The sequence below is a fragment of the Artemia sp. Qi Xiang Cuo genome, chromosome 12 (assembly GCF_049724085.1).
Source record: "Artemia sp. Qi Xiang Cuo chromosome 12, ASM4972408v1, whole genome shotgun sequence".
NCBI classification, from domain to species: Eukaryota; Metazoa; Arthropoda; class Branchiopoda; order Anostraca; family Artemiidae; genus Artemia; species Artemia sp. Qi Xiang Cuo.
Window position 1 is genome coordinate 14971765 of NC_142805.1, and position 17193 is coordinate 14988957.

The window sequence follows — 17193 nt, forward strand, 5'->3', positions numbered from 1 at the left end:
TTATCAATAATACTGAGACAATGATAAGTGTCAATGTCCAACTTATATTGAGGAGCTGAGGCCAGCAACTCAAGGCTTGATAAAGAGTCGGAATAAATGATAATATTATTCGAATTTTCAATCAAAGATTGGTTTTGCTTAAGGTGTTCTAATGCCATGATTATGGCATTTAACTCAGCAGACATTATAGATAAATTATTAAATAATCTCTCGCCCATTGCAATTTTCAGGTGAGGAAGGAAAACACCACTTGCAACCTTCTCATTCATTTTTGACCCATCAACAAATATTTGGAAGTGATTTTTATAGGTAATTGTATTAAGTTCTGCAAATTTTTTCTGAACAAAAGCAATGGGGGTTAAATCTTTATTCCATTTTGAAAATTCAGTATTTATTATGGGAAATGACCCATTCCATGGAGGGGATTGGGGGAAAGTAGGTGCAATAGACTTTGCTGGTACAGGGAACTTCTTTTGAATATTGGCATACTCATTTGCAATACATCTATACATGGCTGGATTTCTTAACCAATTATGTAATGTGTGTGAGCTATTTGATTCAATTTTTGTAAGATGTTTTATCAAGAGAAAGCTACGTCTCTCCCTTATTGTTGTTAATCCACTCTCCATAAGCAGAAACTTGGTGCTTGTGGGTTTCCTAAGACCAAATATGAGACGTATTATATCATTTTGTGTTGTTTCAATTTTTTGCATCTGGGTCTTTGCACATGCACCATAGACAATGAGCCCATAGTCAATATGGGGTCTTATATGTGATTTATAAAACTGGAGTAAGGTTTTCTCCTTACAACCCCAGGGTGTAGAAAGAAGTCTTTTTAGTATATTTGCTTTTCTATAAAATTTTTTTATTGTGTTTGAAATGTTGAGGTGGAAATTAAGTTTTTGGTCAAGCATGAGACCTAGGTAATTAATATTATTATCCTCTGGAATAGTTGTTTTATTTAGAGTTAGTTTTGCATTAACATGGTTTCGCTTCCTGTGAAATTGGATTATTTTTGACTTGGTGGGTGCAATGGGTAAATCTGAATGTTGAGAGAATTTTTCAAACTGGAAAAGTGACTTTTGCAGATTTGACTGTGCTATCTGAAAGGTGTTGCCAGATGACCATAGCACCAGATCATCAGCATATTGTAGATTCGTGTGGGGTAGGTTCATGTCCCAGAGATATAGGGCAAATGGGAGGCAACTGAGGACTGCTCCCTGAGGTAGGCCTTTGGATATTGTCTTTTGGGGTGAAGAGGCTGAACCAACACAAACAATGAAACTTCGCACTTCTATGAAGGATTTAATAAAGGATACTAGCTTGGGAGGTACTCCAAGGTTTGCAAGTTTATTTAAAAGGATTTGGTGGTTCACATTGTCATATGCTCCTTCAAAATCAAGGAAAGCTGCCACTAGGATATTATTTTTTGAGAAAGATTCATTTATTGCATTTGTTAGCAAAATGAAAGCATCTGTTGAGGAGTGGTATTTCCTGAATCCAGTTTGAGTGTGTGGGATCATGTTATTTTTCTCAACAAACCAGAGGAGTCTGTGATAAATCATTTTCTCCATTATTTTCCCCATCACAGGTGTAATCATTATGGGCCTATAAGACTCAGGGTTATCTTTTGGTTTATTTTTCTTTAGGATTGGTAGGAGGGACGAACATTTCCATATATTGGGGAACCTAGAGGATGCCCAAGCGTGATTATAACAATTTAGCAGTTCTTGTTTGTATGAAGGTGTGAGATTCTTTATCCATGTAGGGTGTATATTGTCATAGCTGCTGCTAGTTTTGGACCTAATATGATGTATTGCATTATTCAATTCCTGGATTGAAAATGGATTAGTTATGTACTCGGATCCTGGGCGTGGTTGGTAACTAGGGTTCATAGGAATTGTGGACAGATTGCTTTGATTGTTTGATGTTAGCTTATTAACAAAAAGAGTTGCAAATAGGTTAGCCTTTTCAATATCATTGTCATAATGGGTATTATTATGTATAAGCTCATACAGGAGTGAATTGGGAGAAGTCTTTTTCCCACATATGTGGCTTATAACTTTATGTATAATTGGCTCATGTGTTTCTCTGGAGAGATTATTTGCAAAATTATTCCAGTATTTATATTTAGCATCTATTATAGTCCTTTTTAGATAAGATTCTGCTTGTAATTTTTTTAAATATGTAGTAGGTGTTGGTTTTTTTATGAATTCTGTCCTAGCTGCCTTTTTTATCTTCCATTTATTTAGGCACTCATTTGTCCACCAAGCTTTAGGAATTTGTTTAGGGAATGTTTTCTTAGGTGTTGTCCTGGGGATAGCATGATTAGCTGTATTTATTAGTAAAGATGTCAAGGCTTCAGCATGTGTGTCAACTGTTGTGTTAGAAATGCATGAACTTTGGGTGAAACTTGTAATTTCATCATTTAGCTTATTTTGGAAAATAGACCAATTTGCTTTAGTGTTGATATATTTGGAAGTATGAGAAGAAGTTTCAGCAGGTTCATTTAGGGAGCAAACTATAGCAAAGTGGTCTGTACACAGACTATCAATTTTATTTATGTAAATTTTGTAAAAAAAATTTAAAGACACAATTTGTAGGTCAATTGTGGAGAATTTGGCACTTTTGGGGTTAAAATATGTATTTAGGTTTGGAGGGGTAGCAACAGCTAATTCATTATTATTTGAAATCATATGCTCAATAAATTTACCAGCTTTATTTGCTGGTTTATTCCCCCACAAAAGGCTGTGGGCATTGAAATCACCACAAATAATGATGTTTTTTATCATATTAGAATTATTTATATAATTAAAGAAATCCTTGGCATCTGAAGTTTGGCCATTAGGGTTATAAAAGCTTATTATGTAGGTTTTTAAATTATTCAGCCACACACTTATACCAATTACATCAACATCATTTTCAAAATCTGGAAAATTGATGCCACAAAATTTTAGATTATTATTAACTAATAAAGCTACACCACCTCCTTTTCTCTCTGAAGATCTATCCTTTCTCAGGATAGTGTATCCCAAAGACTTAATTTGTTGATTTTGGGTTAAATGAGTTTCCTGGAGGCAAGCAATATTAATGGAATTATTATTCATAAATGATATTAGTTCATTTAGCTTATTTTCTGTGAGTGATCTTACATTCCAATGGAGTATTGATAAATGTTGTGTTGTTGATTTATTCTTCATATGACTGTGTATCAATGTTCAGCTTTGTTAAAAGTAAAGCAAGATCTTTTTTTGCTTGAATGAGCATATCATCTTGGATGTAGATTTTTGCCAATTCTGCAATAATTTTTGTTTTCTGTAGTTGATGTATGTTCATGGCCTGAACTGCATTACAGTTTAGAATGAATAAGCATATATTTGGGGATTGCATTTTTGGTAGTGCATCCTGTTTGTTGGTTAAGGGATTGATTCCAGGTAGTGTTTCTGGTTTGTTTCTTCTTGGGAGGGAGGGCCAGGCTGGCCTCATCTCACCGGAAAACAAGGCTTGCTGGCTTGGTGATTCCTTCTGATAGGGATTTGAGCTAGGGGGCTTAGAAGATGTTGTTTTATATGGGGTGCTTGATGCATTTGGGGCATTTGACTTGGGGGTTTTCGTTGGTTTCATTACAGGCTTTATTTGGTATTGTTGGGCAGCATTTGCTTCCATTGCTGCAAAGGGGTATGGGGTGGCCTTCTCTGTTGATATTTGGAGTGTTAGAGCTCTTTTCTTGTATGCAGGGCATAATGATTTATTTGTAGATTCATGTGAACCTTTGCAATTGATGCATGTAGGCTGGGTGTTTTTGCAAGTTGTCAGCTCTTTAGGATGGAAAGATTTACAACTACTACACTCTTGGAGAATTTCATTGCATTTGTTTGTTGTGTGTCCCAGTTTGAAACACTTCTGACACTGAATAGGCTTAGGTTTGTATTCCTTGTGTGGTTTGATTTGCCCAAATAGGAATAATTTTTCTGGGATATCAATTTTATCCTTTAGTGTGAATAAGAAGGATCTACTAGTTTTTAGGCCAGTAGAGTTAGGTTTTCCAAGTTGGGTAACATCCTCAACTGGGATTGTGTTTCCAGCCCTATCTGAGAGGCCTTCTTTTAACTCCTGAGTAGATATCTCTGGGGGAACATTATAAACTACAATTTTTGTTGGTGATTGTTTTGGGTTCCAATTAGATGCAATAATTGGGATATTCAGAAGGGATTTAAGGTTAATTATTGTATCTGCTGATTTCTGATCTTCTACAGCTATAAGCAGAGATCCATCACGGTTAATGTTAAGAGAGAACATTGATTTAAGCAATTTAAAAATTGCAACTCTTATTGCAGTGATCATTTTTATTTCAAAGGGGGTAGTGGGAGTAATTTTAAGGTAAATTCGTAAGTTTTTGGAGGGAGGATTTTGGGCTGGGAGAGGGGAAATGCTTTTAATTGGGGAGATTTTTTTCCTTTTTTTAGAGCTTATAGAGAGGACCTCTTGAAACCCATTATCATCATTTAGGACCTACATTAGGTTGCATTAGTACCTACATTTATAATTGTCCTATTCTCAGAATCTGAGCCATCATTAGAACTTTCAGATAATGTGCTTGACCAGCCAGGATGGGTATCTTTCACTATGGAATTTGATTTGGGATCTGGGGGGACGTTTTTTTTTGGAGGACTTCTGAACATTGCCTATTGGAAAAAGCTTTAAACACATATATAAAACTAAAATAAGAAGGGAAAATAGATATCAAACCGTCTGCACTATACTATGGGAAGGATAAACACCACAGTATAGCCCTGAGGATGACTTGAGCAGGATAGGTTTGGTACAACTACTGATTAGAAGCGATAATAATCAAGAAAATATATTTCGATTTTCTTGTACGGTTGCTGGTGTTTAGGAGCAGTAAAAAATAGTAGCTTACACTTTGTATAGCCTATATAGAGAAAAAAACCTAGTCAAACATTATATAGCCTATAGAAATAAATGTCTAGTCAACTAGGTGGCTAATAGGAATTTGCTATCCAAAAATTCATCTCTATTCTTCTTGAATGCCAAAGAAAAGTGGTCTTTCCCAAAAAGAGGTCTTTTGCCCAAGGCCTAGCCTATCTAGCAAACTGGGCATAAAAACAAAAAATAACAGAATTAAGGCTCAGAGCAGAACTATTAAATCAAAAATAGTAATATTATGTGAAATAGAACAAATAAAATTACTTTGGCATGAAAAGTAGAATATCTTAGCTCAAAATTAGGCTTAGAGATTTGCCTAATTATTAATGTTTTATTTTTACTAGATATTGATAGTGATGAGTTCTACGCAGGGCTGCAATGACATATACTTAAATAACTAAAATCTTGAAAAAGCACCAAATAGCGAAAAACACGAACTTCAACATTTGACGGCTATTCTTCTTAACAATGGTACAAAATGTGGTTTTTGTTAATCTACGACTGGAGAAAGCTTTAACCAGTTCTATTTTCTTATTAAATATATCATAATCTGCCTAGAACCTAAGAGGTCAAGGGCTTGCTGATGAGGGTGATGTCACTAACTTTAAAAGCATTGTTAGCCCACAGGAGGACAAGAGAAGATATGACATTCATCACTACAGTTTGGGGGTATGGGGCATTAATTTTATTTATTTGCTGAATGCGTTCACAGACGTGTTTGATTCAACCCAAACCCAAATAATGCTCTTTCTTTTATTCCTTGTTATCTGGAAACAAATGCTTATTATACTGGTTTATCGGAAAAATAACTGTGCAGTTATTAAGTAACCTAAAAAGGGATCTAGGAATAATTTTGAAGAGTTTTAGACACTTTAGTTGAATTAGAGACATAAGCCTTTAATTTTGTGAAAAACCGCAGAGATTAGGTAAATGTGGTGTTTGTTATTATTCAAAGGATTTGGATCTAAGACAATCACAGATTATTTTTTTTTGCTATAATCAAGATTTTTGAATTATAAAGGCTTATGAACTTTTCAGGAAACAACAAAAAAAAACTACGAGAAATATTGAAAAAAAGAATTTGCTTGATCTTGGGACAAAAATAAGGTCGAAGAATTGCTTAAAAACAAACCAAAAAACTGGTATTTAGAGGTAAAAACTAGTAGTTGCCCTAATGTAATCTTTTGAACACCCTTTTTTTTATAAGTTATGATTAACAGCATGTCTAAAAAATTTCCTGACACATGAAAACTCGTCGTTGACTCTACCAGTTGATGAAGTTTGCTGAAGAAATTTAATGAGCAAACCATTGAGCATCTTCAATAATATTTTAGTAGAATCTCTCGACTGGAAAATGAGGTCAAGCCCCTCTAAATCCTTGAAAATATCAATTTGTTTCTTTGAATCCTTGCTTTCTTTAATGTCCGGGCCGATCAAACAGAAATAGATGGTATCCTAGCCTATATAAATTCGTTGCAGTAAAAGAAAGCAGTAATTGTTATAGACTTCTGCAGTTTTTTTACGGATAATAACTTAATTATTACCAATACAGTATTTGGTCATAAAATGGCCCTTAAGTTAACTTAGTATTCACATGATTGTAAACCAGCTACACTAATTGATTAAGTTGTTTTAAAAGGAGTACTGGCCAGATCAATCAAACCTACTAGGGTATATTGGAGTGCCCTGATTGATGTTAAAAGTAAAGATCCTCATCTAATAGAGCTTAGGATTCACCTAAGGCTGAAACCTAGGAAGAGTACCAACTTTCCAGGAAGCTAGGACGCTGGTAGACTCCAGAATTAAAATTTGAGAAATTTTTTCAGCAGCCGTTTAATACCAAATCGGACAGCTTAAAATCTGGGAATATGAAAGATGAATAGAATAATCTTAAGTAAATAATTTGTGAAGTTGATGATGGTGTTTTAGAGAAAAAAAAATCAGAAACGCGGCAAGGAATATCAGTGAAAATGATTTATATTTAATAGAGAGGGGCAGAGGCTTGTACAACAACAGCGGAGCCGGCAGAAAATTTTCCAAGGGAGGTGGGGGCCAGACGGCAAAATAGCAGTGGTGGTTGGGTGACAAGAAATACATTTCAGGATATTTTCCCGTAGGAATAAGTTTATTTTTAAATTTTTTCAGGAAAAAACTCACCAATAGACAGAACAATTAAATTGCAGGCAAAATGGAACAAAATACAGTATATTTTAAATGACAATGATTTCTGGTAAAGGAATTAATTTATCTAATCAATAAAATATTTAATTATTATGCATTTAATCTTGAAAGAAAATCAAAACAAAATTACAGAAAGATTTATTGCTTCCGTAGATTATAACAAATGTAGACTTGTCTTAATGCAATTTCCTACGCCTTAGAATAGTTTACAGAAGGAGTAGAGATGCTCCAAAATCATCCTACCTGCACAGATACCACGTTTTGATTTTGTAACGGCCATGTAAAATATATCTCTTTCATAACAAGACAATATTATCCCTCTAACTTAAATCCTTATATATTCAGACATTCAAAAAAATAGAATAGCGAAAGAAAAACAAAATTTAAACTTACTATCCAGCTGTCAAATTGACCCTCTTTCTTTTTATATTCCTATTCAAATAAATAAAATGAACAGGTTAAAAAAATTTTCGTCACAAGATAATCTTATCAAATAGTTTGTGATAAAAAAATTAGAAGAAAAAGTGACCGAAACTAAAAATGGAATCCTCATGACAATTGTTACATTGGCAGTATTGACTTTTTATGCTGGTTCCAATATACAAAATTATTTTAGTTTATTGTTACCCAACCAAAACCAAAAATCTGAGAAAATTTGTCTGATTTTTGAAAAAAAGGGAAACGTCCCGAAAAAAGCTAGCGATCTTTTTGAAATATCCTATAAGAGAACCCTGGCCACAGAGGTTTCAAACTTCAACCTTCAAAATGTGGAATTTCACATTTTTGTTTTTTCAGAAAAAACATTGTCGATGGATGTTTATTTGTTGTTTTTTCCCCAGGGGCAATTGTATCAAACCAAAGGTCTAAAATAATTGGGAGGGAGCTCATTCAAACAAAAATTTCAAGCTCTTTTTTAAGTGACTATAAAGATCGGGCCAGGGGAAAGTCTTGTTTTCTGCCATTCTAGGGTACCAAACTACGACTTTACCCCAAAGCGGACGAATTTGTAATCAATTTAAAATTCTGAGAAGCTAATTGATTTTAAAGTATCAATAACTATTTTCTAGTTATTGATTTATTTATTGATATATTTTGATTATGGGAGGAATAGGAACTGATTAAATTCTTTCTCTATACTGCTCAAATGTTACATTCCCATTTCTACCAGCACAGAGGTGGAAAAGGCAAGATAGGTCATCATCAGCCCCGCCAGAAATTGCTTTGGGGTGGAAAATACTGCAAGGAACTTATTTTTTCAGGAATTCTAAATGGTGTTAATTTCTTTCTCTATTTATATGAAATATTTCAATGTATTTAAACAAATCTATGTAATGTATATATCGATAAGAAAATCCTATTGTAGGGGTTGTGATGGCTTCAGTTATGCAGAAGATTTTAAGTCTCGCAGAATTTCCATCCACACAGACAATAGTATTCCTTTTCACCCAACCGAAATTCTTTTGTAGTAATATTAACAATGACTTTTTTACCAAAACTACTATTCATCGCCAATTTTTTAAGTAAATTAAAATTGTTTTCAAATTTTAAATTGAAAATTTCAACGTAGGATGGTACTAATACACGTTCAATTATGGATTTGCATATTTTAAAAGCAATTAACAAGGGATGTATGGGACAGGTACCCCAAATTATGTCTCTATTAGGCCTGGGTATTAGGAAGACAATCAGAAATTAAAAAAAAGGGCTTTTCAACTGAAAGCAAGAAACAGATTTTAAACCTATTTGAACAGATTATTCTTTATATGAAGGAGGCTGTCTCCTTTTAGTTCCTTACTGTTTACTGTGAAGTTTTTTTTTCCAAATGTTTTAAGAAATTTTGTAATTGGAAAGATAAGATTTTTCCAAACACTAAAAATACTTTTTTTCAATGAGCAAGGTGATGAGAAGGGGACAGTCCCACTTATAAAAAGAGTAATTTATGTTTGTTTTAAGTTTTATACTTGCTCCTTACTTTAATTGAAAACACTTTTCTATTTGTTTAATTGCATTTCATGAAACTGTAAAGTTTTAGGAATACAGTACTTTTGGTAACGCAGAAAAAACGAGCAATATTGCAATAATCTCTGTTTGGATTTTGATGGGTAATCAAACAATTCACGGTAATGAACTGTAAGTACGGAGCGATCTGGCTTAATATTGTTTAAATTAGTTTTGCCCATCAAAATCTACAAGCTTGAGAAAATATGTCTGATTTTCTAAAAAAGGGGGAAAGGCCCCCCCCCGCTGTCATATAATTATAATGAAAACCACACCATCAGATTCAGCGTATCAAAGAACCTTACTATAGAGGTTTCAAGCTCATATCTGCAAAAATGTGGAATTTTGTAATTTTTGCCAGAAGAAAAATCATGGATGCGCGTTTGTTTGTTTGTTTTTTTCTCCAGGGGTGATCGTATCGACCCAGTGGGCCTAGACAATAGAGAGAAGGCTCATTCTAATCGAAATGAAAGTTCTAGTGCCCTTTAAGTGAATAAAATAATTGGAGGGCAACTAGGCCCCCTCCTACGCTACTGTTTTCCCAAAATCGTCCGATCAAAATTTTGAGATAGCTTTTTTTCTTCAGCATACTTTAAAGGCCCAATAAATATGTCTTTAGACATAAAATGACCCCCTAAAGCCCCTGGGGAAAGCTTTTTAAGTTATAAAATTTATCCATTGTTTTATTTATTATTGGGAATATTCAGAGGGGCTAGGGAAAAGGGAAGTGTTATCAGTCGAGCTAAGAATTTAAAGTTCCTCCCATAGTCTAGGAAAATTCAGTCAAGGGTCTTCCCTGTTGAAGTCAGGGTTTATCTAATGTCCAAGAACCACTTATACTTGTTAAGACAAATAATTAGTAAATACCTTGTTTCGTGTTGAACTGATAAATTTGTGTCTAATCAATCGAGGCTATTCCTCACCGAAGTTCTTAGCTCACCTTAAAAGTATTTAATTTATTATCGCATCTATTTGAAATACATGTACTGAATAAATAAGACTTGTAATAGTAGTACCCTCATTTCTAATCCAATTAGCAGAATTTACCTTATTTGATAACTTGGACTAAGGATTATAATACCACAGACCCAAGCCTTAATTAGTTATTCAAGTATATTCTATTAGATTTATTCAATAGTCCTAATCTTTACAATAAACTTTTTTCTTTGTGACGAGGTTTGGGCAGTAGAGACATCCTCCTTGGAACTGAAGGCACACAACATACCTCAAAAATCAAATCCGAATAAAACCACTGGGGAATGTCTATTTAATAAGACGGAAAACAACTTTTTTCCACTTTTTTACTCATATCAAATTTTACAATAAAATCAAGTTGTCACCGAATTTTGAGCACGAAAGAAATAAGTCGCCTCTGTCAATTACCCTACCAAATTATTCAATTGTTCCCTTAAGAGCTTCGGGTAAATAATTTTATAGATTTAAATCGATACGGTAAGGAAGAGAATCAAATACTGTAAGTTACCCAAAGTCTGCTTAAGGCAACAACCACACGTTAAAAAGGGTTGAAGGAGCGAGCCTCCTGTTTATTTCTGTGTTTTTCTGGCCCTCAGAACAAGGCAACCTTATAACTGATGACAGCGGTACTTAAGTTCGTTAGAAATTTCGTTTAAGTGGGGGAAGACAAATAAATTAATATTTTTGATCAAATTTAGTTCCTTTTTCCCTTGCAAGAAGGTGTGTATTCGAGTTGTCCGGTGGATGTTTCTGGCCTAACAGTGGCGAAAAGGTTTTAAAAAGTTCGATTTGAGTAGTAATTTTGACAGTGTTTACTATTCTAAAAAAAAATTCTCTTTTTTTTATAAGTTTGTTCATTCTGATTGATTAAGGTATTTCATTAAGTCTATTCTGATCTCAACACGATCTCAACTAAGATCACTCTTTTAAATAACTCAAGGTCCTTGAAAGCGTTGTCGTAGAAACTTCAAAAAAGGCTCGTTCGATTGGAAATTCAAAGGGCTAGTGCCCTTTTTAATAGTCGAATGTGATTGGAGAGGAACTAAACCCCCTCTCACTCCAACCTTTTCTCCAAACACATCCAATCAAAATTTTATGATAGACATTTTGTTCAACATAGTTAAAAGTTCTGGAAATTAAGTCTTTGAGGATGACGAAACCCCCTCCCAGTCCTCAGGGCAAGGGTTGTAAGCTAGGCCCTGGGGGAAGATAAGTTTTTTTAAAGGAATTGTTGTCGTAAAAACTTCAAAAAGGGCTCATTTGGTTGGACATTTAAATGGCTAGTGCTTTTTTTAATAGTCGAAATTGATTGGAAGGCAACTAACCCCTTCCACGCCCACTATTTGTCCAAACACATCCAATCAAAATTTTGGATAGCCATTTTGTTCCAAGTAGTTGAAAGGTCTGGAAATTTTATCTAAGAGGATGACACACCCCCCCACAGCCCTCAGGGTAAGGGTTGTAAGTTATGCCCTGGGGGCATATAAGGTTTTATTGAAAGCTTTGTCGCAGAAACTGGGAAAAGGGCTCATTCGATTAGAAATTCAAAGGGCTAGTGCCTTTTTAATAGTCAAAAGTGATTTGAGGACAACCAACCCCCCTCTCACGCCCACTTTTTCCCCAAATATATCCAATCAAACTTTTTAGATAGCCAATTTGTTCAACGTAGATATAAATTTTAGAAATTAAGTCTTTGAGGATGATAAACCCCTCAGAACTCTCGGGGTAAGGGTTGTAAGTTATGGCCTGGGGGCATATAAGGCTTTTTATAGATAGTGGTGGCGTAGAAACTAAAAAAAGGGCTCATTCGATTGGAAATTAGAAGGGATTTTGCCCTTTTTAATCGTCGAAAGTGATTGGAGGATTACTAACACCCTTCTCACACCCACCATTCCCCCAAACACATCCAATAAAATTTTGAGATAGCGATTTTGTTCGACATAGTTAAAAGGCCTGGTAATTATTTTTTTGAGGATGACACCCCCCCTCCCCCCCGAGCCCTTAGGGCAAGGGTTGTAAGTTATGCCCTGGGGGCATATAAGTTTTTTTCTAAAGTGTTGTCGTATAAAATTAAAAAAATAATCATTCAAATGGAATTTGAAACAACTAGTGCACTTTTTAATAGTTGAAAGTGATTGGAGGATAATTAACACCCCTCTCAAACCCACTATATCCTCAAACACATCCAATCAAAATTTTGAGATAACCATTTTGTTCAACTTAGTTCAAAGGTCCAAAAATGATGTCTTTGAGAATGACAACCCCCTCAGAGCCCTCAGGTCAAGGGTTGTAAATTATGTGCTGGGGCATATAAGGTTTTTATAGAAACCATTGTCGTAGAAACTTCAAAAGGTCTCATTCGATTGGAAATTAAAAGGGCTAATGCCCCCTTAAATAGTTGAAAGTGAAGGGAGGGAAACAAACCCCCCTCTCATGCCCACCATTTCCCTAAACACATCCAACCAAAATTTTGAGATAGCAATTTTCATCAACGTAGTTGAAAGTTCTGGAAATTAGGTCTATGAGGATGAGAACCCCTCCACCCCCCCACCCCAGCCCTCAGGGCAAGGGTTGTAAGTTATGCCCTGGAGGCATATAAGTGTTTATTGAAAGTGTTATCGTAGAAACTTCAAAAGGGCTCATTCGATTGGAAATTGAAAGGGTTAGTGCCTTTTTTAATAGTTAAAAGGGATTGGAGAGCAACTAAAGCCCCTCTCACGCCCACCATTTCCCCAGACACATCCAGTCACAATTTTGATATAACCATTTTGTTAAACGTAGTTGAAAGTTCTGGAAATTAGGTCTTTGAGGATGACAACCCCTCATAGCCCTCAGGGCAAGGGTTGTAATTTATGCCCTGGGGGTATATATAAGGTGTTTATAGAAAGCGTTGTAGTAGAAACCCAAAAAGGGCTTATTCGGTTGGAAATTGAAAGGGCTAGTGCTCTTTTTAACAGTCGAAAGTGATTGGAAGGCTCGACATTTTATAGTAAAGATCGATGTGGGTTCACTGTATTATTATATTTTTTTTTTTTTTTGTTTAGACCAGGGCGCTTTGTATCGAAGGAGGTGTCTTAGGAACTTTTAAAAGGGCTTATTCGATTGGAAATAGAAAGGGCTAATGCCCTTTTTAATGGTTGAAAGTAATTGGAGGGAAACTAGTCCCCCTCCCACGCCTACCATTGCCCATTATGTTTAAAAAATAAATGTTGCCGTAAGATTAAATCAAAATGCACTGTGTTAATGTTAATTATCAATAAGGCATCTCAGCAGTATCCCAAGAACGACTGAGGGTATTATGATCAAACTTTCAGGGCTACTTCTGCTCTTAAAATTTAGACAAATCAAAAAAGGCGTAAGTGTATGCAAGGTATCAACGAAAGTAAACAGATTTTTTTTGCGAATGGTATCAAGTTTTCTATATCAGGTCAACTAGAGGAGGTATGAAACTAAATTAAACACTACTATTTGTGTCCAGATTTTTAAAAGGGTGTATATTGTTAAAAATTGCTGAAAAATTTTCTCCAGCATACAAATAGATGGCCAAACTATAAAGTCTTAAAAAAACGAAAAGACTTAAAGTATTATTTTCTTTTTCCCTGAAAAGACTATGTCAATATTAAACGAACAGAAATTAATTAAAAAACCTTTTTCCACAAACTCAGTTTTTCAAAGAAAAGTAAATAACTCCATTAAACCAAAAATGAGCAAAAATAAAATCAAATAATCTACCAAGCGTGAAACTACCACAAATCAGCATTAATAAATACATGAAACCCAAAACAAACGTAAATTGCATTAAATAACCGAGTCAAACTCAAAACGAGCAGAAATTAATATGAGTAGGGATCAAACGCCCTATGCCTTTCCAAGGCCAGAACATAATTTGTACTTTACAACCCTTACCCTGAGGGCTGTTGGGGGAGTGTCATCCTCAAAGATATAGTTGCTAGACCATTCAACTGCTTTGAACAAAATGTCTATCTGGAACTTTTGATTGGATGTGTTTGGATAAATGATGGGCGTGAAAGGGGTATTAGTTGCCTTCCAATCACTTTCGACTATTAAAAAGGGCACTAGCCATTTCAATTTCCAATCAAATGAGTCCTTTGTGAAGTTTGTAAGACAACGCTCTCTATAAAAAACCTTATATGCTCCCAGGGCATGACTTACAACCGTTACTCTGAGGGCTGTGGGGGGTTGTCATCCTAAATGACCTAATTTCCAGAACTTTCAACTACGTTGAACAAAATGGCTATCTCAAAATTTTGATTGGATGTGTTATAAATAATTTCAGAGACCACACTGGCTAATCATGATAAAACAAAAAATCGCGAAGAAAGGAAGAAAACGAGGACAATTAACAGCCAGTGAAAAAATTGAAAAATTATGCAAATATTTCGGTCAAAACCTCCGATTGACCGTCCTCAGTGCAGAATAAAACTTATAAAAATATAAAAACCAAACCTTAAAATAAAAACACCAAACTAAAATTGGACGACACTTTCCTAGTAACGCTGAAAGGGTAACTGAATAAAAAACAAGTTTAAATGGCATTTCAGAATTTCATTTTGCGTAAAGCAATTTTAAAGGCTGATCGCTTCCCAGTTTGATTGTTATCGGAGACTCTATTCGATTGCACAATATAACTTTGGGGATGTATGTAAAAACGATCAGAATTAATAATTTTGTCATAAATGGGACTTAGAGAAATTTCTCCAGTATCCCTATTGAGATCTACCTTTTGGTGAATGTGCTTTTTTATTTCAACTGCCTCCCTGAAAACTTGCGTGAGACCTTTAACGGGGGCAACGATGGAGGCCTCGTCAAACAAAATGAAATGGTATGGACTCTCGTACACATGTTGCACCAAGGCGGAATCAAAAACCTCAGGCTTTTGGCGTAACCTCATTGCCTTGTCGATTGAGGACTTGTACTCAGATAACCTCTCCCCCAATTGCTGTTGGGTTCTACCAACATAAAAACAGCCACAAGAACAAGGAATTCTATAAACACCACTACCCAGAATGGGGCTGGTTTTATCTTTGCCGTTGTTAAAAAAGTCCTGTGTAATATTTGAATTTTTAAAGGCGACGCTAAGTTTATGTTTTTTAAGGATTCTTTTCAATTTGTCACTCAATTTTGGAATGTAGGGTAGAACAGTGAAAAGTTTCTTATCATCCACCAATGGGAGGGTATCTGTTGGAGCTTGTGCGCCTGATGCACTCCCCTCTGCCTTTTTTCGTCTTCTGTCTATAATGGTCTCAAGTAATTTTATAGGGTACCCATTGCAAAATAAAATGTCCTTAATATAGTTCAATTCTGAGTCTATGTGAGGCTCTGAGCATATTCTTATTACTCAGTCAACCAAAGAAATAACAACTCCTCTTTTTATGCAGGGAGAGTGGTTGGAGGAAAAATGCAAATACCTATCATTATGCATAGGCTTTCTATAAATAGAAAATTCAAGGCCAGGAGACTTATTAAAAATTAAAACATCTAGAAAAGGAAGTTTGTGGTTATGTTCTAGTTCTAAAGTGAACTGAAGGTTAGAGTCCAAAGTGTTTAGATGAGTTAAGAAGGAGTTAAGTGACTCTCCTCCATGCTCCCACACAGAAATAACATCATCCACAAACCGACCCCAGAACCAGTGTTTCATCGGAAAATTTTCCAGAGCAGAGATTTCAGTTAATTCCATATAAAAAGTTGCCAAAGATGGTGAAAGACTTGTACCCCTAATTTGGGTGAAAAATTGATTATTATATCGGAAATATGAGGAGGAATTATTGCAAAGACGGACGAGACGCATAATAGTTTCTATATCCAGTGTTTTGTAGTCTATTTGATCAATATTATCTTCTAATTTCATTTGAAGAGCTAGTTCACATTTTTTAATATTACAAGACACATAAATAGAAATGTCATTGAAACTGGCCAAATTGTATCTTTTTTTATTTCAATGCTTTGTAATTTTTCAACAAAGTGAAATAAATATTTTATGCATTAAGTTCGTGTTTGCATAAGGGAGCAAAATAGTGTCTACAGCCATTTCCCCAATCTGGTAGTCGGAGAGCTATAAGAAGCCACAATTGGGCGTAGAGGGACTCCATTTTGGTGGATTTTTGGGAGCCCGTAAAATTTAGGAGCTGAACAACCTTTAGGATAAAATAATTTCTACATTAGTGGAGTAATAAGTCGTTCAATTTGCAAAATTCCTAGCTCCTTTCGTACTAAACGAGTGAACTTATCGGTGGGGTCTGAATCTATGGGCTTGTAAGTATGGGTGTCGGATAAAATATCTGTAACTTTTGTATTATATGAAATTTTATCAAGGATAACAATTTTATTTCCTTTATCAGCCCTGGGGATAATGATGTGTGGATCTTTTTTTAAATTTTTGAGAGTTTGTGTTTCGTGATTTTTTGACCTTGAGGAATATGGAATGAAATCAAGAATATTCTTAACCACCTGTCCTCGAAGTAAATCTGGATTTTCCACAGCACCACGTGAACCTAATATACCCGCCTCCACATTGGAGACTATCTCTGCGAAATCCACTTGTGTTTGAGGTAGGCAAAATTTAGGTCCCTTGGACAAAACATGGGTTTCTTCCGGAGTAAAAACTTTAGAAGATAGATTCTCAATGGCCGGACCAGGACAAAATCTCGGAAGAAAACATCTGGAATTCTGAAATTTTTCGTACTGTAATTTTTCGAACTTTTCTGATAAACGAGCCTTAGCCATACAAAAGTCGTGGCGGAATGTATTCTGAGCTATTCTAGAAATCTGCTGAAAATCCGTCGGTGAAAGGTTTTGCTGTATAAAATGTAGAGTTTTTGAAATTGTATTACTTAGGAAAAAACGTCGTTTTTTTTGGTGTTTTAAAATGTGAACTAAAGACTGAAAACCAACTCTATCCCTAAATTGCCTTTCGGATTGTGTACCTATGCTTAGGCGGAAACGAAGAGAATTCGGAAGAATTCTCTTTACTCTACAATGCTGTAAAAATTCTTGTTGATTAATAAGGTTGGCGTGTTTTTTAAACAAATCAAAATAATTAAGAACAGACTTGGTCAAAAGCTCCCCGTAAGC

General features: G+C 35.1%; 1 protein-coding gene across 1 annotated transcript in view; it reads right to left on the reverse strand.

Annotated features, from left to right (window-relative positions):
• LOC148945817 (uncharacterized) overlaps positions 1-5282 on the reverse strand; it is a 73478-nt gene extending 68196 nt beyond the window's left edge. Inside the window, exon 1 of the mRNA XM_089098506.1 lies at positions 5212-5282. The gene's annotated coding sequence lies outside the window, so the exon portion shown is untranslated. The remainder of the gene's footprint in view (positions 1-5211) is intronic.
• Between the last annotated feature and the right edge of the window lie 11911 nt (positions 5283-17193).